We start from the raw sequence: 24984 nt of genomic DNA, 5'->3' as shown, positions 1-24984 counted from the left end.
ATACTTTGAGCTTAATTTTGATGCAAAGATCATCAGTGAGGTTACAATGGAATAGATAATATAACGACGAATCTGCGGGGCATTTCTCTGGCGATTGTCGCATCGTGGAGTACCCTCCGGTGCCCCACGCACTCCTATTTGTGCAAGTTGAAAGTGAGTTTATGAATGACGGGAGCCGTGCTCGCTCAGCTCTTGTCTCTGTATCGTTTTTGGAAAATAGCAGGGGCCGCGGAGCAAACAGATTTAATTTACAAACCATTAAAAAGGAGAACAAAGTATAAAAATTGCTATTCTACATAATAAAGAACTTAAAAACGACATGTTTGGACCACAAAGAAGTATACCCAGTTCTATGTCAGGACGATTCATTTTAAGTTCAAAAGTCATTTGGAAAAAATTAAAAGCGAAGTTTTACAATTTTTAGGACAAAAATAATCATGATTTAAAAATATTATAGAGAACAAAATAAAAGATGATTACAACTATTGAATTCATATTAGTTTAATCTAAAGAAAAAAAAGGCTTCCAAAATATAAAATGTCCGGACACCTGACCCCCCCCCCCCCCTCATTTCTAAAACATTCTATTTCTGTTCTAGATATATTTAGAAACACCAAATATCATTATGATTTTTGTTAGATTATGAGATTTTTTGTTTAAGATTGTACTTTTTTCTTTCATATCCTTTTTCTGGCATCATTCTATACTTCCTCTATGCCCCTTTTTTTCCATCCTATCTTTCTTTCCTGATCTTCTCTCTGTTCATTTTTCTTTCTTTCCTTGTTTGTGTTACTCTCCGTCCTATTTTAAATTTCCTTTTTTTCCTTCATTTTTTCTTTCCACTTTTCTTTGCTTCCTTCTCCCTTTTCTTTTCATTCTTTCTCGATCCTTCCATTATTTTCTTTTTTAAATTCTCTCCTTCATTTTTTCCTCCCTCTCTTTCATCCTTTCTTTCATTCTTTATTATATTTTTCCTTCTAATTTGTGTCCTTTTTTCTTTATTTCCCTCCCTCCCTTCCTGTTTTTCTTCTTTCTTTCAAAGAATAAAGGAAACATTTTTCTTTTATTCGTTCTTTCTTTCCTCATCCTTTTTTCTTGCTTCTTTTCTTTCTCTCCCTTATGTTCTCTTTCACACATCTTCCCTTCCTACTTTTCTTTTTCTTTCCTTCTTAATTCATTTCAAATAATGACGGAAACGTTTTTTTTTTCTTTTATTCTATCTTTCATCATTTTATTCTAACATTCCTTTTTTTCTTTATTTTTTCCTTCATTTTCCCCTTCATTTTTTTCTTTCTATCCGTTCTCAATTCAACTCTTTTCTTTCGCCTTTCCATTCCCTCCTTCATTCTTTCGTTCACCCCCCCCCCCCCCACCTTCCAATTCTGTAAATTTTTTCCCCAAATCGAACACCGTGTAGCCTCCTTTGTTTATCTTTTTTTAAGACCTGGCTCGGTCGATCCGCTCATGCAGCGTACTTTGTCGATTGTCCCGTATTTCTTTTTGTGAAATCTGGTCAGGCCCGCATTCAGCTGGTTCCAAAACCAGATTTTCGTCTTCGAAATCACGACGTTCGAAATCGTGAGCCGCCATGTTTGCATAAAATTCGTGAAGCCGATGTGAAATGCATTATGGGTGAAAACACTACTGCGCAAGCGCAAACCCGAGCTGTTGATCGCGTCGATCAACTTTCCTTATCTGATTTACGAGCGGCCTCTGTAATGCGCCGTGAGGGACCCTGCTAAGAGGGGATTAGCGGTGCCGCGCATGGGGCAAAGCGTTTGAGAGAGTCAGATCTCCTTCTGTTGATAGCTCTATGGTCAGGCCATGCTGCTGCGCAGGGGTTATACAGTGTCCTGAGCTATTGTCTGGCTCCGCTCGGGTGTGAGCTGCGCTGTGATTGGCCGAAGATGCTGGCCAAAGAGGGACCATGCTGGTGCTTAGTGCCTGCTGGAGGGTGCACTGCGCGCTGTGACTGGCCGATGCAGCCGGCCAATCAGCAACCGCGCTGGTGTCAGGCACCCGCTGGTGCGGGCGCCGCGCGCTGTGGACGGTGGATGCAGTATACAGTCGGATGGTAGGTAACAATTTATCAGGGATCTCAATGCCGCTGTCCCTGTTGATATTGCTCAGGTGCAAACGGATCTGAATCGCTTCCTTAATCCGCCGCGTATACCAATGCTTATCATTAGCGATGCAGCTTACCTCATCCCAGTTAGGCGGATGATCGGAGCCTAAGCATTTTCTGCAATAGCAGAGCTATCGGTGAGCGCCTAAGCCGAACATCCCGGCGATGTTCCTTTATGCGCCCCCCCCCCCCCCAAGGTCTACCAGTCTCACCGATGTAGACTCTGTCGCAAGTTGAGCATGGGGTCTTATAAACAACCCCATCGCATCTGTCTGGGATCGGGCGGTCTTTCGGACGGACCAGCTGGCTGCGGATGCTTTCGGACTTGAATATAACTCGGATGCCATAAGCAATGTACCGATCGGTGTGCGTGGGCTTCCTGTATACAGTGGTGCACAATCGGCCGCTGGTGTCACGGTGCACCATAGTGTCGAGAAACTGAAGACAATGCGCTCGTTGCAGCAGCAGCATCTTTGCTCATTGCCTGACGAAGTCTAGCAGCTTGCAGACGAAACTTCGCTCACCTACGTTTGATACATCATGAGACAACTGGTTATTTCTTTTACTCAATCCTTCACCACGATAAACCTCTTCCACATCAACATATCATGTACAGATAGAGGGATGAAAGAGAAAAGGAGAAACATTAACTCACCTGTGGTTGTAACTGGTGTAGTTTCTTCTGTTGTTGTGTCAAGTGGTGTGGTTTCTTCAGTCGTTGAATCAGTTGGTGTAGTTTCTACTGTTGTTGTATAAAATGGTAATCAGTGAAATATACATATTAATGATAATTAAGTCATAAATTTTCATCATTATTATTATCATCTGATATGTATTCTAATGCCCAGTTGAATATAATAATCAGAAAAAAAGTTAATATTCTTTTAGAGAGAAAACACCTATAAAATAACCACCAACCCAACCCATATAGCATATAGAAAGGTACAATTGTAACTGTTAATATTAGAAGTGGTCAGTGTCGTGGGTCTCGAGGCCGTAAAATCGTCCTCGGCCTCTTCCTTGGACGCAATCCTCGGGTCAAGGGTGGTTGAGGCCAGGTCTAGGCTGGGAGAATTCTAGGGTATGTAAATCTGGAGTGCAAATGCTGAATGTTGACAGCTTCTCTAAAAATTCTTGAAGTATGTGAATTTAAACAAATGATCAGTTCTTAAGTTAGCTAAAACAATCACAACCCCATGAACACAAAAAAGCCACATTCACAAAAGCAAAATATTTTGCAAATCTCCTGACATGACCTTATGGTTAAATAACAACAAAGAACCCGGTAGTCAATGAATTGAAGGCTAGACCAACTTAATTAAAAAGAAATCTTCAAAACACTGCAATGTCTGGGTTTGGATCAGAACGAAGAGCGCATGCGCAAGAGTGATTTAATTCAAATTCACCATATTCCTCCCTCAAAAAGGAGCAATAGTAGAAGTTCTAGAGGTAATAGTACATGTAGTTGTGGTACACTGCAGTGGTAGTACTACTAGCAGGAGCAGTAGACAGATAGGTAGATAGATATATAGATATAGATAAATCGTTTGATGATAAAAGTAAAACCATTATTGCGGCTAAGGCCGAATCGCTATCTCTTTACAAGGTAATAATGGCACAAAAATCACTCGAACAACATATACATGGATTGAGTAGAAGAAATAACCAGCTGTCTCACGATGTATCAAACGTAGTAGGAGAGCGACGTTTCGTCTGCAAGCTGCTAGACTTCGTCAGGCCATGGAGCTAACAGAGAAGGAGAACCATCTTCCAATTCCTCTGTTAATCCTTTGTTATTGCTTCCTTCGGGCGAAGGAAAGATATCTAACATCAATCGGCGTTTCACCTACGTTTGATACATCATGAGACAACTGGTTATTTCTTTTACTCAATCCTTCACCACGATGAACCTCTTCCACATCAACATATACATGTACAGATAGAGGGATGAAAGAGAAATGGAGAAACATTAACTCACCTGTGGTTATAACTGGTGTAGTTTCTACTGTTGTTGTGTCAAGTGGTGTGGTTTCTTCAGTCGTTGAATCAGTTGGTGTAGTTTCTACTGTTGTTGTATAAAATGGTAATCAGTGAAATATACATATTAATGATAATTAAGTCATAAATTTTCATCATTATTATTATCATCTGATATGTATTCTAATGCCCAGTTGAATATAATAATCAGAAAAGAAGTTGGTATTCTTTTAGAGAGCAAACACCTCTACAATAACCACCAACCCAACCCATAGCATATATAAATGTACAATTGTAACTGTTAATATTAGAATTGGTCGGTGTCGTGGGTCTCGAGGCCGTGAAATTTTCCTCGGCCTCTTCCTTGGACGCAATCCTCGAGTCAAGGGTGGTTGAGGCCGGGTCTAGGCCAGGAGAATGCTAGGGTATGTAAATCTGGAGTGCAAATGCTGAATGTTGACAGCTAGCTTCTCTAAAAATGCTTAAAGGATGTGAATTTAAACAAATGATAAATTCTTTAGTTAGCTTAAAAAAATCACGACCCCATAAACACAAAAAAGCCACATTCACAAAAGCAAAATATTTTGCAAATGACATGACCTTATGACATGACCTTATGGTTAAATAACAACAAAGAACCCGGTAGACAATGAATTGAATGCTAGACCAACTTAATTAAAAAGAAATCTGCAAAACATTGCAATGTCTGGGTTTGAATCATAACTGTTGCATAAAGGGTCGTTAAACAATGTCGCCTGGGTTTAACCGGCCATATAGACGATTAATAGCCCTTCACTCACCTCCGTGCATGAATGAACATTACGCACGGCGCGCCCGCAATACCCCCCAAATACGTACCCCAATGACCAGTTAAGAGTCAGTGTCAAGGTCAATCAGTTGGACTTCAAGTGCCGGACGTGCAGGTTATTCTACGACAGTCCTTCGGACGAATTAAAGGACCAATAGAGGACGGCAAATAAGTAAGTGCCTGCCATTTGCACTTAATTAATACATTAATGGCGCTGTCCGAGCAGCTCCAGCATTTTGGTGATCAAATGTTAAACACTGCTCACCATTTTGAACCCGTTTAAGGAACACGTTTTCTGCACGGGATACCGGATAGAGTTAAAACTTGTGTCAGGAACTTAGGAGTAAGGTAGGGTCTAATATAAATACGGTACGTTAGTAGTAGGCCAATAATAATTAGTTTGTGTACATATACAATAGTTATTGCTGTCACTGGCTAGGTATAGGGCGTAAATTGCTTAAACTAGCTATTTATCTAAACGCAAAACATTCCGCCCTAACGTAGCTGCCGCCATTACGTGTGGCTGCCTTTGTCTTTTGTGAATAGCCTATTGAATTCGGGCGTGACTCACATGATTCGAATTTCGCGCCAGCGGTAAAAATCGCTGCTCGAATGATAATTGTTGCCAATTTACAATTGGAGGCAAAGTAAATCTGTTAAATAAATTTTTCCCTTTCTCATATTGGCATCCTTTTAAATAAAATTTAATATTGGTCGAGTTAATTTAAATATAACTTTCCCTTACTGTTCTCTAAAAGTAAATATAAAAGGAAAACCTGTAGTTTAAATTCTTTATGCTTATTTAGGTACTCTGCTATCACAGGCGGTCTCATTTAGCATTTAATGTAGATTTAATTGTTCTCTTTTTGCAATTAAATTTTGTGACCCGATTATTGTTTCCATTTAATGATATTTGCTCTTATTTTTGGAATCAATATTGTTTCCTGATACTTCTAAATCGGAAACATTGGCAGTGGTAAAGATCAATTTATCACACTGCACTAGAAAGATTACAATAAATAAGTTGATGAATGATAGATAGGAAATTTGCAATTAATTATTGTTATTTTGTCATTCTCTACTTTAGGAAATAATTGCAGATAATTGTTAATTGGAAAATCCGCTCTATTGTCACCAATTATTTGATGTTAACTTCATAACTTGCAAATAATTGATATTATATAATTGGATGTAATTTTCTGTTTGTATTTGCAATAGTTGAATGAATGCTTACAGCTTCAATTTGCAAATAATTGATTAACTGTTAAATTGCAAATCATTTGAATTTGCGATTGGTTTACTGAATTAAGTGGATAAATTTTAAATGATTATTGCTGAATGTAATTGATGTATTTCTCCACTATTTTCTAGCGAATATTCATCAATTGTCTTTGAATTAATTTTATTTGCGGATTTTAATTTTAATTTTCTTCGCAATGGATAAGATCCGTATTAATTCTTGTGATAGGGATGACTTGTTACGAGTACCAGGCATTGGCTCCGCCACTGCCGATCGCATTCTTGCGTTACGCGAAGCTACCGAAAACATCACTCCCGAATTATTAGCTTCGGTCCCGCATCGTAACTTAAACGAAGTGATAGATGCTTTTGATTTCACACCTGCTGGTGCATATGCACTCGCGCATATTTCACCGGTGCCTCAGGCACGGAGGAGAACTCCTCCACCGCCTATTGCCCCGTATCCTTATGATCGTTTTCCGGCACCAGGACATCCTAGGGCTGCATCCCTCCCGATAAGACTCTCTGACTCTACTGTGTCATATGGTCAGCAGGGACAATCCCTACCACTTGACATCGGTAGACCTCAAGCTACTAGGCCCATTGCGACACCGCGGGCCACAGTAGCTAAACAATTACAGGGTGCTCAGCAAGGAGCCTCCACACCCCAGAGGAATAAGGTTGAACAGCCCTTAATGGTAGAGGGGGGAAGGCAAACCCAGGGCGTGCCGAGAGATCATCTTGAAACAATCCCCGATTGCGGGGTACAGCCGCATATCAGTGGCGATCCCAACGAGCGCCATCGCGCTGGCTCCATGGACGAGCTACAGCATATGTATGGCGAGCCAAGTGGTCCCATGGACGAGCCACTGCATTCATATGGCGAGCCAATTGGTCCATCTGCCTTCCAGACTGTAAAACAGTCTCGCCTTCCAAGGGAGCACTCCATCCAGGAGGCTTCACATCTTTTGAGAGAGTTACTTTCTCTGTTTCAGATGGAAGTGCCCCCAAGGCAGCTGAAAGAGGATCAATTTAATGGGTCGTTTCCCCGAAGACCAAGGGATGATCTCTATTATGATCGATGTACTCATATTCGTGATCGATATCTCCCTGACGATCGTGATTGTTATCATACTCGTCAGACTTATGATCGGACCCCAACTCATGCTCTAAGGGATGATGATTTTTACCCCAATCAGGGTGGAAACCAGAGGGGATATTCAGCATCAGTAAAGGTGTCGCCGCCACCTGTTCGCCGACTGTCACCATTGCCTCATCCCGAACTGAATCAGCCTCCTAATTTAAGCTGGGTTCTGGACCTACCCGACAGAAGAATGTCTCTTCCGTTACAGTTCCAAAGTTCAACCAGCCAGAGCCAAGGCCTTCACCCAAACTTCAGGGCCATAGTTCAAACCGGCCCGAGATAGTTCCCCCACCATTTCCTCAGGAAATTCAAGAATGCCTCCCAAGCCCGCTCCCAGGACATATTTACCTAGAACAATTGTTTTTAATGGTTCAGGGAGCTGGCACGCATTTTTTGCCAAGTTTACATCATTTGCCAATGATAGTAATTGGGATGAACAACATAGGCAAAACCAACTGTGTTGGGCATTAGATGGGAAAGCCAGCGAGTACTACGCCTCACTGATTAGACGTGAACCGGCCATAAGCTACTATGATGTAGTTCTGAAGTTGGAGAAACGATTTGCTCCACAGGAACTCCCGGAAGTCGCCCAGGTGCATTTTAATTATGCAAGGCAAACTTCCGAAGAATCGTGTGTAGAGTGGGCCGAGTGACTACAGGCTTTAGCATCTCAGGCATTCCCCAATCTGCCCGATAGTTACGTGCAGAAGCAGCTTGTGCTGCGCTTCTGTCAGGGATCAACTGATCGCGAAGCGGGGCAGCACACACTAAATCATCAACCCCTAAATCTTGATGATGCCTTACGAGTTACCCGAATGTTCCAGCATGCCAGACAGGCCATGCAAGGCAAACCTCGGAAGGACATCAATAGGACTTAATATGTTGTCTTTGATCGATGCTCAAGGAAAAGATCCTGAGTTGGTTGGAAGTATCAATAGTGCTCTGTCTGAGGAGGAAGCTGTTAATGAAAGCACATGCTTTTACATGAAGGATGATATTCTCATGAGGAGATGGAGACCTCCAGATGCAAGTCTTGATGAAGATTGGAGGGTTATCCATCAGGTTGTGGTGCCTAAGGTCTTTCGTAGGCAGATTTTGAAAGTTTCACATGAAACTGGTCTTGGTGGACACCTTGGTGTCAATAAGACGGTTAACAGAATTCTGAAACATTTCTTTTGGCCAGGGCTGCGGAGTGATGTTAGTGAGTTTTGTAGGGAATGTCATGCGTGCCAAGTAGTTGGCAAACCCAACCAGAAGATTCCGCCGGAGCCATTACGGCCCATCCCGGCATTTGATGAGCCATTTTCAACAATTATTGTTGATTGTGTTGGTCCACTGCCTAAGATTAAGGCTGGACATGAGTATCTCTTGACTATGATGTGTGCAGCAACCAGATTTCCCGAGGCAGTGCCACTTCGTAGAATAACGGCTCAGAATGTTTGCAAAGCACTGGTGAAGTTCTTTTCGTTGGTAGGATTACCAAGGATTATTCAGAGTGATCAAGGCTCTAATTTCACTTCCAAGTTGTTCAGACAAGTGATGTCGCAGTTGGGAATTCGATGCGTGAATTCGAGTGCCTATCATCCTGAGAGCCAAGGGGCATTGGAAAGGTTTCATCAAACCTTGAAGAACATGATGAGAACTTATTGCTTTCAGTGTGAGAAAGAGTGGGACGAGGGACTACCCTTACTCTTGTTTGCAGTTCGGGAGTCTGTGCAAGACTCATTAGGATTTAGTCCTTTTGACTAGGTATTTGGCCACTCTGTTCGTGGGCCTTTATTGGTGTTGAAAGAGAAGATGCTTGAATCAGATGAGAAGTGTGGATTACTGGATTATGTATCTCGGTTCCGAGAAAATTTGTCTTATTCAAGAGAACTTGCCATGCAGCACATGAAGACTGCTCAGGCAGACATGTAGAAAGTGTTTGATCGCAAAGCTAGGGAGAGAAGCTTTGATCCTGGTTCTAAGGTGTTAGTGCTCTTGCCAATTCCAGGTAATTGTTTGCAGGCTCGGTACTCTGGTCCATATGTTGTGGAGGAGAAAGTGAGTGAGGTGAACTATGTAATTCGCACTCCGGATAAGAGAAAACAGAAACGTCTTTGTCACATTAACATGTTGAAAGAGTATGTAGAGAGCAGTGAGGATTGCCAAAGAAGGATGGTAGTTATAGGTTCTGTACAGACTATAGGTTGTTGAATTCCAAGTCCAAATCAGACTCGTACCCCATACCTCGCATTGACGACCTGATTGACAAGATAGGGAGTGCCAAGTTTGTGTCGAAACTAGATCTCTTAAAAGGATACTGGCAAGTGCCCCTGTCACCAAGGGCACAAGAGCTGTCTGCTTTTGTTACACCAGATGGTCTCTACCAATATAAAGTCATGCCGTTCGGAATGAAGAACAGCCCTGCCACTTTCCAACGGTTGATGAAAGCAGTGATGGCTGGTCTTGAAGGATGTCAAGCATACCTTGATGACATTGTGATATACAGCGACACTTGGGCAGAACATCTTCATCTCCTGAAGTCCCTCTTCGATCGCCTCTCCGAGGCAAACTTGACCGCGAATCTCAAGAAGTCGGACTTCGTACGTGCACAGGTCGCATTCCTCGGCCACATTGTTGGACTTGGGACTGTACGCCCGATCAGTGCTAAGGTAGGAGCCATTGTGGACTTCCCGGTTCCAGAGGATAAGCGAGCTTTACGTCGCTTTCTGGGGATGTCCGGATTCTATCGGAAATTCTGCAAGAACTTTGCTTCTGTTTCTGCACCTCTGACAAACCTGCTGAAGAAGGATGTGCCATATACTTGGACACCGTCATGCCAGATCGCTTTTGAGCGCCTGAAGGCAACTCTTGCTAGTGAGCCTGTTTTGGCAGCACCGGACTTCAGCAAGACGTTCGTGCTGGAAGTTGATGCTAGCGGTCTTGGAGTCGGAGGGGTTCTTCTTCAAAAAGATGGTGATGGGATAGAGCGACCAGTGTGCTACATGTCGAAAAAACTAAATAGCCTTCAAGCTAGGTATAGCACTATTGAGAAGGAGACGCTCGCACTGATTCTTGGCCTTCAACACTTTGATGCTTACATATCGAACAATCCATTGGTGGTCAGAACAGACCACAATCCCTTGACCTTCCTCAACAGAATGAAGAACAAGAACGCTAGGCTGATGAGGTTGTCCTTGATGCTTCAGGAATGCAATCTTACCATAGAACACATACCCGGAAAGGACAATGTGATCGCAGATACCTTGTCTCGTGGATTTGCTGAGTAATATGGTATTTAAACTTAAACTGAGAAATGGTGAATTTGAATCCAACGGATGTACTGGATCTTGACATTGATAAGGATGAATCGGAACTTTGACAGATATACTTCAATTTGAACTGATCTTGGAAACTGGAAGTTGAACAATCATAAACTGAACACTAACTGAAGTGCGAACTGATACCTCGTCGAAATGAACCCAAAGTGAACTTTAACTTCCATCATCGATCTTATTTTTGCAAATTGTTTGTTATTTTGTATCAAGATATACATGTACCCTTATGCTCAGTCTTTGTCACTGGGGGCTTGTAAGCTTTTTGGATACAAAAATTAAACAAAACACAAAGAAATTGTACCCAAAATAAGTAATTGGGGTTGCGTTTTCATGGCATTGATTTTTGCTGATATTTTCTTCAGAAAGTATATAGTTTCAGGTTTTAACCAATCTTATATTGGTTGTGTTTTTAATTAGTGAGTTAAAAAAAAATTGTGTGACAAAAATGAATGAGCATGATGTACAACTGTATTGCATTTTTCATACAATGGTATTTTTACTTGTCGTTGTTGGTGGTTTTTGAGGATTCTCAAATTCAAAACAAAAACCCTCATTTGGATGTTAAAGTATATTTTACTCAATCACTCAGTGAGTACATAGTTCATGTATTTGATTATTTGGATACTAACGTTCTCAAAAGGAATGTTCTAATTAAACAAAATATTGAGTGTATTTTAAACCAATGTATTGATATCACAGAGAGTTTAACGAATGCGCGCCCAAAAGATTAGCATCAACATTTTCATAAGTTTGGAACTTTTATTCCTCAATAACCACATTTACTATTGATTATGTACTATTTTGTCACGAAAGTTCTGTTATAACTTTCGTTCTTAAAGGGTGGAGGTGTGACGCACCCAAGTCTGAATGTAGACTAGCAGTAATAAAAGGTTCGCGGCTAGAGATCAAATACACAAACACGGCTTCCCTGTCTTTAAAAGATGTGTCATCGATTGTGAGGATTTGGGGTGACTTAGGAGTTGGAGAAGTTGAGGTTGTTGTGTGCTGAGATGTAGAGTTGGTCCTGGCCACGTATCAGTGATTTGATTCAAATTCACCATATTCCTCCCTCAAAAAGGAGCAATAGTAGTAGTTGTAGAGGTAATAGTACATGTAGTTGTGGGAGTAGTGGCACACTGCAGTGGTAGTAATACTAGCAGGAGCAGTAGACAGATAGGTAGATAGATATATAGATATAGATAAATCGTTTGATGATAAAAGCTAAACCATTATTGCAGCTAAGGCCGAATTGCTATCTCTTTACAAGGTAATAATGGCACAAAAAATCACCCGAACTCCAGCGATACGTCTGATCTGGCAAAGACTACGCATTGAGGCTGCGTTACGTTCAGCATAACAGCAAAGCTGATAACTGCAGCTTCCTCCTAGATTATAGGCTACGACGATGTAGGCTTTTGTACATGAAAACAGAAAACACACTCTACACCAGATTCAGTAACACCAGATCAGAAATCCGCAACTACAACCGCACCACCAATCACAACATTAAAATTATCCCCTATGTCCTCCACTTTAAAGGGGGATGAAACCTTTGGAACAAATAGGCTTTTGTAGAAACAGAAAAATCAAAGAATAAGAATAAATAAAGCTTGAGAAAAATCGGACAAATAGCGTGAAAGTTATGAGAATTTGAATATTGCAATCACTAATGCTATGGAGATCCTTACATTGGCAATGCGACAAGGATGTGTGATGTCACTGATGAACAACTTTCCCTTTGGTGGACTATAAAATACCCTCAAAATGTCTCTTTTTGCTTTTTCTTATGATAATAATAATAATAATACCAACATTCTTATATAGCGCATATCACTGCCAAATGCGTCCCTATGCGCTTCATTGGATATTATTACCCTGGCTTTAGCCCCGCAGCCTTTTACAGCGCGGTGGCATTTCAAGGAATAAATTCCTGCCAGGTACCCACTTACCTCACCTGGGTCGAGTGCAGCACAACGTGGACAAATTTCTTGCTGAAGGAAATTACGCCATGGCTGGGATTCGAACCCACGACCCTCTGTTTCAAAGTCCGAAAACTAATCCACTGGGCCACAACGCTCCACTGATGATGATACAAACTCTTTATCCATGATGTATTCTTAAAAAAATATGTATTACATATTCCCTAATGTAGAAAGAACACATGATTTATGGATAGATGTGATAAAAGAGGCGATTCAAGTGAAATACATACTAAAGTAATGGGGAGAGTTGTTCACAATTTACATCATACATCTTTGTCGCATTGCCAATTTGCTATCTCCATAGCATTGATCGCAATATTCAAATGCTCACTTTCTCATTATTTGTCCGGTTTTTCTCAAACTTTCGTTGATCTGTTTCTTTGATTTTTCTGTTTTCACACAAGCTATCTTGTTCCAATGGTTTCATTCTCCTTTAACCTCCCTGATCATTCTATAAACGATGTTTCAATCATTGCAATAGAACAGATAAACAATGAATACCGTTCAATCATCTTACACCGAGAATCATACTGGATCACCACTCTACGCATCCTCGCCCCAAACGGAATCAATGTTGACAATTAGAACTAATGACCCATTGCATACCCCCACACACGGACACACACGCATCTACACACACACACGCATCCACACACACACACATTCACTTCACCTCACTTTACCTCATACCTGCACACCTAGTCGACACACTCTCCCTGACACTGGAATTATAGGTAACCACTTTTGTATTGAATATATCTAATATTGTGTAATATATACATATTTATATAAATATGCATAATATGTTTGGTAATTATTGAACCATTTACATACCTTTTCGACCTATTTCATTGTTTAATTTACAGTCTCACCCGCCCCAACAGGCCACTCCATATAGTTTTATAGTTACGTCTCTTTACCCCTATACAGTTTGGTATGCTTAGTATCTTGATCTCTTGATTATATCTGATTATTTGATTGATTATTACGATTTATTTGCTTCTTATATGGCTGTATGTTTATTCTGTTCATTATGTTTATTATGTTGCTTACCGCTCAAACATCAATATAACTTATACGTATATATATATATTTCCCTGCGCATGACAATGTACCTCTTAATATGTCAAACTATAACTTGTATCACCAGTTACTTAAATACTATGTAAACACATCTATATAGTTATGTACTCAAATACAAGATACAAATTGAAACGAGTTGTCATTTTACTTGAAACATTATCTTCCTTTTTTCACAGTATTACCTACACAAGACTTATTACTCCTCCAGATATACAGAAACCAAAGTTAATTTCAATGTCGGTAAATACCTTGGCTTTCCACACACTTAAGTTTCCCAATCGTTTCTATGGTATTACACCATTTCGTTTAAGCCATTACCCCCTCTGTTGTTATTTTTGTTATTTTTTTTTGTTATCTTAGTGTAATCCTTCTGTTCTGTACCCTTAATTTGTAACACTTTGTTGTTATTACGATTTTATTTGTTTGGTTTTGTTCTGTTTTGTTTGTTTCAATGCATTATAGGCCTGATGAAGGCCCCACTGGCCGAAATCTCGCAATAAAAGAGATACTTGGAAGCTACGAGTTAACCTCCTCTGGCCCTATCTCTGGCCTCCCGGGCTCTAGTCTGCTGGGCAAACCCTTCACTCGAAATAAGGGTCTGAATGCGCAGCCTACTCATGCCTTGTGTACTGAAGGCTCTCTCGCTCCCTTAACTCGAAATAAATAATTTTATTGCTTGAATAATACAATATATCAATTTTAATAGATTTGACATTAAGGACCAACTTAACTTATTAAACCATAAACTGTTTAAATAATGGTAATTCCACATGTTCAGGGAGAAATAAAAAAAATTGTTTCACTTGACAAGGAGGAGAAAATTAGAACATTTTATATTTCATGTAATAAAATACAAAAAAAAAATAGTGATTGAGTGACGTCATTTTAAATAAGAATGTATGTGTGTGTGTGTGTTTGCTGGTGTTTGATTATGAATGGTGTATGTGTGCTGATGTCAATGTATGGGTGTTAGATTTAAATGTACTGTTTTCAATTAATTTTAATTTGCTATTCTTAATCAACAATTCAATTTTTAATCTTCTTATCTGTATGGAGATTGGCTTTTTATATAAGGCTTTGCCTTTCTGCCTCTCCTAATACTTTCATTTGTACATTTGTATTGTTTGTTTTTTATATGTTTTCTTTATACTCCTTTACATGTGTGTATATATATCTACATTGTTTATATGTTTTTTAATGAAAGTATTGAATAAATGAAATAAATAAATAAATAAATAAATGAAATAAAATCATTCTGCCAATTTGCATACCGACAAGGATGTGCATATAACTGTTTTGTGAAATGAAGCGAAACTTTAAAATGTCATAACTTTCTTATTTTACATTTGATTTTGATGACGTTTTCAGCATTATGCTTGTTGGATTTTTCTCTTTTTATTCAAATCAAGTTCTTGTTAGGGTGGACTTGTCTTTTAATGATCTGACAGATATTCTGTTTCCAATTATTCCCCTCCTTTAATCATCTTCACACTTTTACCTCTTCATTTCTTTCTTCGTATTTTTCTCTGTCCTTCCCTTTTTATTTACCCTTTCCCCCTAATTTCGGCAGAAGGGGGGGGGGGGGGGGTTGCGAGCCGCTCCGGCTCTCTGGATCCACATAATTATCGTTACAGGGAAATACAGCAATTGTAGTTTTGACCTATAGTCTACTTTATACAAAGCATGATAATTATACCATGGTCACATTTGCTCTACGGCGGCCGTACGGCGAGTCGGAAACAGTCGTTTTATTCATTTTTGTTATAACCACCGACATGTAGCTGGTACAAAAAAATGTTAAAACGGCTGGTTTCGACTCGCCGTACGGCCGCCGTAGAACAAATGTGACCAAGGTATTATTGGGCATGCATCGCGAACGCGTAGCGCCAAGGTGGCGGGGGGGGGGGTGCAGTGAAATATCTTGCTGTACACATGCGTAACCAAAAAAAAAAGAAAATAGGTCAAAGGGGTGCATTTTTTACGTTTTGGACGCGGACCGCACATGCACTTGTTTAGGGTATCAAAAATACCAATAAAAAAAGTGGTTTTGAAAGACTGGTCAATGGTCAATCGCGGGGTCTAACGTATAGTCTATTTAGGGTATGTTTTTTCAATTTTTTTTTAAGGCTAACCAAACGTGTTTAGGGTATATTGAATATTGATGTTTCAAATTTCTCCTCATCGTCACGCGAAGCAAAGTTTTCTCTTCTAAACATGTGGCATTGCCATGGTACTAACATTTAATATGTTCAGTCAAATTGGTCTTTTATGTCAATTCTGTAAAAATTGAAATATCGTTAAAACTATTTTTTTAATGAAAGAAGAAGAAAGAAAAGTATAAAATGAGGGACATCATTGTCTTTCTCATTTTACATGCCATTATAAGTTGTGAATATAAAGTATTCACTGTTTTTTCTTTTAGTATTTTAATTTAATTTTACTATTTATAACATGCACACAGTTTTCTGTTGCCAACAGCCCTGGCTGTAATGATAGATTGGAAAAATATTCAACTAGAAGAAATAAAAAAGAGTATTAAGGAGTAATGAGATAGAATCAAATAAATGTGGAGAATAGGGAAGAAAAATGAAACATAGAAAGCCAAAGAGAAATGGACTTCATGCAAATTATATGAAATATTAAAGGTTAAGTCCACCCAATAATTTTTTATTTGAATAAATAGACGAAAATCAAACTAGCTAGGCTGAAAATTTCATCAAAATCGGACGTAAAATAAGAAATGTATGATAATTTAAAGTTTCGCTTATTTTTCACAAAACAGTGATGTGACATGCAAACGAGACAGTTTACAGGTTACCCTACTAACTCACTATTTCATTTGTTTGTTATTGTTTGAATTGTGCAATAATTCATTTTTACAAAGTTTGCAATAAGGACCCAGTTAACTGAACCAGATTAAAAAAAAATAATTCAACATGTTCAGGGAGGAATTTGTTGTTGTTTCATTTGACATGAGGAGAAAATTAGAATATTTCACATAATCAAATGCAAAAAATGGATAGTCTCCTCATTTGCAAATCGGACCAGGTTGTGGAAAACTGTATGTAAAATTAACCGAAACTTTAAAATGTGATTAAACTTTTTTATTTAACATTGGATTTTGAGGACATTTTCAGTGTTTTTGGATATTCCTCATTTATTCAAATCAACATCTTTGTTGGGTGAACTTGTCCTTGATCATTAATTATATTCATAATCTATTATAGGGCTAATGAAATACCTGAAGGAAATTCCAACTTATATAAAGTGAAAAAAATGACACAACAAAAAGATATAAAGAAACTGTTTGCAGGAAATGTAATCTTAGTTTGAAGAATATTGATAATGGAACGAACTATAATGGGCCAATTACAAGAAATGGAGATTTCTATAGCTTACGTGTTTATTTCACTGCCTAGGACTGGAAGATTTTGTTCTAGCAGGGATATGTGACTATACAGTAGGCCTTATAATGACCATTTCATTTCTGCATTCGGATACATTTACTGTAGACCACAAGATCCCTGGAGGGTTTTCTGGGCATGGGACATTGTTTATGTTGGATTAACTACTGGCTAAATCTTATCTGAGTTATCAGTTATCTTCTCACTGGCCACTGGTAGCAGTTCCCCTGGGATGCTGATTGACAATGTTTACTAGCCAATGGAAAGTGACTCTGAAAGAAGGAGGTGGGGCCAGATTTGGAGCGTGAGAAATGATTTTTGGAAGATTATGCAAACCCTGTATTGGAACAGCAAGTTTTGTATGTGCTAGTCTTTACGTGGAGGCAAACTTGTTGATCAAAGTTCCAATGAGGGTCTGTGCCTGCAGACTACCCGGGCTCTGGGTGTGGCTCTAGCTCTGCCACTATTTCTTGCAAGCGCCCTCTTTAGGCCTATTTCGTCACAGTAGTTGGAATTAAAAAAAACGACTTTCAAGGGATGTGGAATAAGAGAATCGCGGCGAGCAAACATGCAAGAACCTTGAAAAGTTGTTTCAGTCGTTTATTTTGGCGAATCGGGGGGGGGGGGGGGACGAAGGGCCCATCCCCCCTATCGGTGGAGCAAAAAAAAAGAAGAAAAAAGGGGAAGACTAAGGAATAAGGAGGGAAAAGAAAGAAGAAAAGGAAGAGGAGGAAGACGAGTGAATAAAATAAGATGGGGGGAAGACTTGGGGAAAAATAAACACTTTCATGTTGGCTATATAAAAAGAAAGAAAGGAATGAAGAAAGAAAGAAAGTAAAGAATAAAAGTAAATAAAGCAGGTACGAATCCGGGGTGGGGGGAGGGCACTCGGTATATAATGCTTAGTGGCTATGTGCCGTGGAGGGGACCCCAATTTTTACACTCAAATTCCCGTTCCAAGGGATAGCATTTTTGTCTTATTGAGAAAAAGAACAAATAAAGCAGCTCCAAAGCATAGCATTTTCTTCTTATCGAGAAAAATGAAGAAAGAAATCTGCTCCAAAGCTTCACATATTTTCCGTTACGCCGTTCCGCATGTCATAATTACAAGTATTTTGAATGTCCAAATTTCAGCTCGCGCTTCGCTGTCGCATCAACTGCTTACTTCTATGCCCACCCTCTTCATGATTACATTGCTTCGAACGACCTGTGTTTAGTTCTAAATTTGCGAAAATGATGATGACTAACCCTTTACCAGGTAGCTAGGAATATCAAATATTTTCAGCATGCGTTTTGCGCTCGCATGATTGATTTGTCAAGTACCTATTGTATTCGTGTATTCCATAAAGTTCTAAAAAAAATGCGTTTCAGGTCTAATTATCGAAACTTACCAGATAGCGCTGCGCGCACATTTTGATTGTTGAGTTATGGATAATAATTCAAGAACAAACTACTTAAAAATCCATTTCCGTGACAGTTAATAAAAACATTCGGCTCGGGCTTTGCGCTCGCATTAGTTGTTTAAAATATATTAACCCATGCATCCCATTCATAATCGAAATGGGCTTAAAATTTTAATTTTTAAGGCCTTAATATCAACAAATTTTGCGCTCCAATTAGACTTATTAAAAGCAATAAATAAGATAATAACTTTTCATGAATTCTTAACAATTAAATTGTCTTTTTTTTCAAAATAAAATATCGACAAGTTTCGTCTCGCGCTTATGAAGAGGAATAGGAAGCTAGTTATTTTCATATCATGACAAAATATTTTTAGAATGCCCCGGTTCTATGTCAAAATGATAATAAAAGATTATCAGCTCGATCTTCGCGCTCGCATGATTAATTAAGTGCGATCCAAAGATCCACTTCACAATTTTCTTACACAGTGCTTGACATAGTGCTTAAATTAACACCGCACCTTGAACTAGCGTTAAAATTATATGTAAAATGTCAAAATTGATCCAAAGTAACCATTGGCGGCTGAAGACAAAAAATTTAAGGGGGTGTCCACCTGAAATTTTGGGATGGACACAGTTAAAAAATAGGACAAGCGCCCCCAAAGAAAGTTTTTTTTATGAATTGTTAAACAAATTTTTGACAAGCAAAAAAAAAAAAAAAGGTTATCAAGCAAAATTTTTTTTGGGGGGGACCGTCCCCCCACCTAAAATTTAGGGGGGGGCACGTCCACCCCGCTTCCGCCGCCTATGAAAGTAACCCAAACAAGTACTTTAACTAATAAAGAAGAAATTTTAATGACAGCACCAAGGATAATGATAATCAGGGCCACATTAAATTAACTATATGGTATAACCTTAATGAAATCCTTTGAGTTGATTGGCTGACTAGCGTTGTATACCATAGTAGTTACAATTTGATAACATAGATACCACGATAGTAACTTTTATGCAACGGGGCCGGGGAGTTGCACACTCTACAATATCTGTAAACATTTCTGTAGCCCGGAAAATTGACAAAATAAATCGGCGGCAATGATTTTTGTCATAAAATCAATCATTCGGCAGTACTGATATTGCTTCAAAATCAAATGAGCAGGTGCGGAACCAGACTCGGACTTTAACAGGTTACGAATTTGTCTGGAAAGATGGACAACCCCCCCCCCCCAAAAAAAAAAAAGAAGTTATGATCGCTCATTTTACAAGGTGCACAATTCATGCATTCTGAATGCTGTACCATTATATTTTCAAATATTACGGAAAGCGCCTGCACATTCCCCACCCAATTGTAAACCTGTTGATAGTCAGTTTTCAAACAAAATCATCACTGTCAATTGATTGTGTGATAAGATCTTTACTGTCCTCTGATTTTATAACGAAATACGAATTGCAGAGATTTGACGCACTAAATTTTGATTCCAATTTATGGCTGATATTTGAGACCATTTTCCACAAACCAATTGGTTCGCGACTGCCAATAACTCCGAGGTCAATCGAACGCAATATGATTATTTTTTTCAACAGAGAAGAAATAAAATACTGGCTTACCTGGAGTTTGCATCCCGCACGATGTAGAGATCTGCAAGATTCAAGAACATTCGAAATGAAAATATCACATGAATTTTCGTTAAGGAAAGGGCATGATTATCAGAAGGAGAAAATTGATGTGATAAAATATTAGACACAGGTATGCAGGCATTTCAGAAAACGAACAGGGGTGCTTCTAAATGTAATTTGCATACCAAAACCAACAATAAGTCACCCAACATTAATTTGATTATTTTCATTTAGCTTGAAAATGACATCATGGTCTTTAAAACTCCAAAGTGACTTTTTTCAACAGTTCTACAGTATACTAAAAGGTTGAATGCAGACGAAATTCGGCTACACTTCGTAATTCCGAAGATTCTTTCTACCGAAAACGAAAAAAAGGTTCGTTAATCCGAACATTTGTGGCGTTATTCCGGAGATTCGTTATTCCGAAGGTTCGATAATCCGAAAACAAAATAAGGTTCGTTATCTCGAAGGTTGTTTAATCCGAAAAATGAAATAATCGGTGGCGAAGCCGGGAAAACTGGAATGGTAAGCGTGGGGGGGGGGGGAGAAACACCGTTGCTGTTCAATTGTTATGAGGATGGGGAGGCAAAAAGTAAAGTAGAGTAATTAGATAGAGCAAAGCCTTTTTGAAGTGATTTCTGATGATGGTAAGATATATATATATATAAATACATATACATATATAGGCTTTATTTTTTGCAAGAGAGTGTAACGAGCGAGCAGCTTGGAACAATTTTCAAAGCTGATGTTGTATAACCCGTTTTTTGGTCAACTGTCAATAGGGGATCCTTGAAAGGTGTTGCGAGCGTGAATCGCAAGCTCAAACTTTTGAACATTTTAATAAGAATTAAATTAAAACATTCTGAGCAGCTTTTGAATAATTAATACGAGCGCGAAATGCGAGCTGAATTATACTGACCAGAAAAGGAAGGTATTAAGGACTGCGTTTAGTGACTCATGAATAGGATACATCGAATAATGCGAGTGCGAAGCGCGAGCTAAAAAGATATTCCAGTCTGAAAACGGGACATTCTAAGCATTTTAATAACCGTAAACGGTGATTACCTTACTAAACAATTAATGATAACAATATTCAACAAGTTTTCATTATTATTATTTATTTATTTATTCTGTTTTTATTTGATTTATTTATTTATTCACTTTTTTTTGTTTGGGGGGGGGTGATATTGCCCCCTGCCCCATCCGCTTTCACGGCTTCTGTGGGAAGGGGCGTTTACGTACGCAGAATTCCCTCAAAGGGATGATCACAGGCTTACAGGCTAGTTCATGTATTTCTCTCATCGCTAGACCTGCATTTTTTTTTATTATTCATTTTATTTATTCGGTTAAAACGTAAATAAATGTACATGATACAAAGACACAAGGACCAAACTGGACATGTTTACGATAAGTGCAAATTAAACACAGACTACAGAACATCAAACAAATAAAACAGAAATGCATTCATCGAGAAAACTACTATTAACCTATTTACGAAAACCAGTATAAGAGCAGACAGGAGTTATCAAATCAAATATCGATAGGGGTGCGTTATGCATTTCGAAATTATTGGTTCAAAATTATTTTGTCTACTAGAAGATCCATTCTTGATTAAAGGTCAAGTCCATCTCAGACAAAAATGTTGATTTGTATCAATAGAGAAAAATCAGACACGTATTATGCTGCAAATTTCATCGAAATTGTATGTAAAATAAAGTTATGACATTTTGAAGTTTCGCTTATTTTTCACAAAATAGTTATATGCACAATTTAGTCACATGCAAACGAAAGAATCGACGATGTCCCTCACTCTCTATTTCTTTTATTTTTTATTGTTCGAATTATACATGATTTCAATTTCTGCAGAATTGACAAAAAGGACCAACCGGAATGAAACATAGAATTTAAAAGCAATGGTAATTCACCATGTTCATGAAGAAATAAAACTGTTTTGTGAAATTAACCGAAACTTTAAAATGTCACAACTTTCTTACTTTACATCTGATTTTCATGAAATTTTCAGTGTTATGCTTGTTCGATTTTTCTCTTTTTATTCAAATCAATTTTTTGTTGGGGTGGGCTTGTCCTTTAAATGTTTACCACTTATAAACCCAATTAAACAAAATCGCTCTGCGCGCGCGGGTGGGGGGGGGTGATTGTTTGGACCATAATAGGGGTGATAATTACCCCTTTTTGGCTGGGGCGGGGCCAAAAAAAAAATCTGCAGCCATCGTAGCCAGCTTTTCGGAATGAGGGGGGCACACCTATTTTATATTAAATTTATATGTTTATGCATATGTGCATCGAGGTTTCGCCAATAAGGGGGGGGGGGGGATTTTATACACATTTACCCGATCCGCTGCTCAATGCTGATTTTTTTTTTCTTTGAAGGGTTAGCCCGAATAGTGACTTATTAGCTTTATTCTTATAAGCAAGATAATTGTATCTGTAATTGCAATTGAATCCCTGATTGAATAATGGGAATGCGAGAAGGTAGCTAAATTTTATCGAAAGTTTTTGATGAACTGTCATAAAGAGGGGTTTAAGTAGTTTGTTAGAATTAATATAGACGTAGGCTTATACAGACTAATGAAAATGCGAGCACGCAGCGCCAGCTGATAAGTTTTTACGATCAGACCTGAAAATGAATATTACTTTTGAGAACTTCATGAAATACATGAATAAAATAAGTACTTCAAACGAACATTATTTCATTTTCGGATAAACGAACCTCATTTCGTTTTCGGACTAACGAACCTTCGGAATTACGAACCTCATTTCGTTTTCGGACTAACGAACCTTCGGAATTACCAACTTTATTTCGTTGTCGGACTAACGAACCTTCGAAATGATGAACTTTATTTCGTGTTCGGATTAACGAACCTTCGAAATTACGAACCTTCGGAATTACGAACCTTCGGAATACTCGAACCTTAGGAATAACGAGGCGTCAGAATTACGAATGTATGCGAGAAATTCAATGATAGCTCTGGGGCTTATTAAAGCATGGGTTGTGCACACTATTACTCTGCAATCTCGGTGAAAATTCCAAGAAAAAAAATGACGTTAAAGAAAGTCTTGTATCTAGTCTCTTATTCCGTCTACAACATCAAATTTTGGAAGTTTGAAGAAGAAGAATTAACCAATTGAATTTTATTTTCACATTAATTTTCTTCTTTTTGGAGACCAAATTTCTCTTTTGGCTGTTAACAGAGAAACTTGTTAAACTTGTTATTGCTTGTTTTGGAAAGACTGGTCACAAGTATATCGTATATCGGTTAAATCGATACTCGTCGTTTTTTTTTTTTTTTTTTTTTTTTTTATTACCATTATTATTATTCTTTATTTGTAGTTTATGGGGGTAGGGGGGTTAAGTGTAGCTAAGGGTCTGGTTTTAAGTTGTGTGTATGTTTTTTATTAATATAACTTCCTCATTAATCAGTTTGATTGAAGAGTATGGAGAATTTTGAGCTTTATATACAGATTATTTTTATTTATTTTTATAGTTTTTTTTTTTTTTTTATAAGTTTATTTCCGTAATTTAGATTTTTGCTGTTGTACCCGGATTCTGTTCTGTATTTATCCCTTCGTGATTATAAGTTGTTAAAAAAATTTGAGCAGATTAATTTTAAGTTTACATTCGAAATTCATATATATTCCTTTTCTCACCATGTTAAAATGTTAATGTGTTAACTTGAAACAATTAAGTTTTAATGTCATGTTATATATATATATATATATATATTTTTTTTTTACATGTGATATGAGGAAGAAATAAATATGATTTAAAACAAAAAAAAAATCAAACAAGTGAGCGTACACAATTACAAACACACACACACACCCGAATCCTCTCATAAACACACATCCACACACACGTACACTTTTCGAATAGCTTGAATGGCCTGTAAGAAATATCCCTTTGATTTTTACAGTTAAAAAAGTTACACTAAATCATCGAAAATCTATATTACTCAACGCAAAATATTTATCTTGATAACAATTGATACATGCTCGTAATGGGGTATATATTATGTTCTTCCACCTTTGGCGAGGGATGCGTAGTGTGTGTGTGTTAGGGTGTGTGTGTATGATCGCGTTTTTTTTTACAGATCAATCAGATTTACGTCTTGGACCGACCTTTAACGTCACCATCCGTAACATGTGACCTGGGCTAGCTCGAACAAGCACACACCAAAATCACAGACAAAAATCCAGGAAACATGTTTTCCTCGTTACCTCCCATGCACTTAATACCCCCCCCCGGCAGACATCATAATTCTAGGACGGTTTTATAATCTGTTCTTAAACATGCTTCCCGCACTTCGTAAAATACGGCCCCAAATTGGTTGGACACATAATCGTAGTGGTAGAAATTTTACCCAATATTTTTTTTCCAGTGATGACGTAACGATTGCTTCCTCGATAATTATCAGGGAGGTTAGAAATTATAAAGGACAATGTGTTTCATTGTCGTGCAAGTGGGTGGGTCTGCCCTACTTGTTAAGTCAGTAGTTTGGCCTATTATTCAATGTAAACTGAATATACCCCAAACCATTTGTCTAATTCATTGTTAGTAGTATTTCATTCGGTATAATAAAAACATAAAAATATATATACAAAGCCACGTGGATAACGGTTAATAACAATTATGTGCTCTGCCCCATGGGAAGTTCTTCCCAAAGCGTACCGACGTTACTGGACGTAACAAACTATTGACAAAAGGCAATTCTAGAAATATTGAGGGAAACAGTCATGCTTGCCATCCCGAAGCCTATACGTCAGAATAGCTGGCCAAATGTCAAGCCATATGGGACTGTTGCACAAAGAGTTGCGTTGGAACGCATTTAAAAAAAATAATGATAATAATCGCAAATCCCTATAAAAC

The sequence above is a fragment of the Lytechinus variegatus genome, chromosome 9 (genome assembly GCF_018143015.1).
Source record: "Lytechinus variegatus isolate NC3 chromosome 9, Lvar_3.0, whole genome shotgun sequence".
Classification (NCBI taxonomy): Eukaryota; Metazoa; Echinodermata; class Echinoidea; order Temnopleuroida; family Toxopneustidae; genus Lytechinus; species Lytechinus variegatus.
This window is presented reverse-complemented; position numbering follows the sequence as displayed.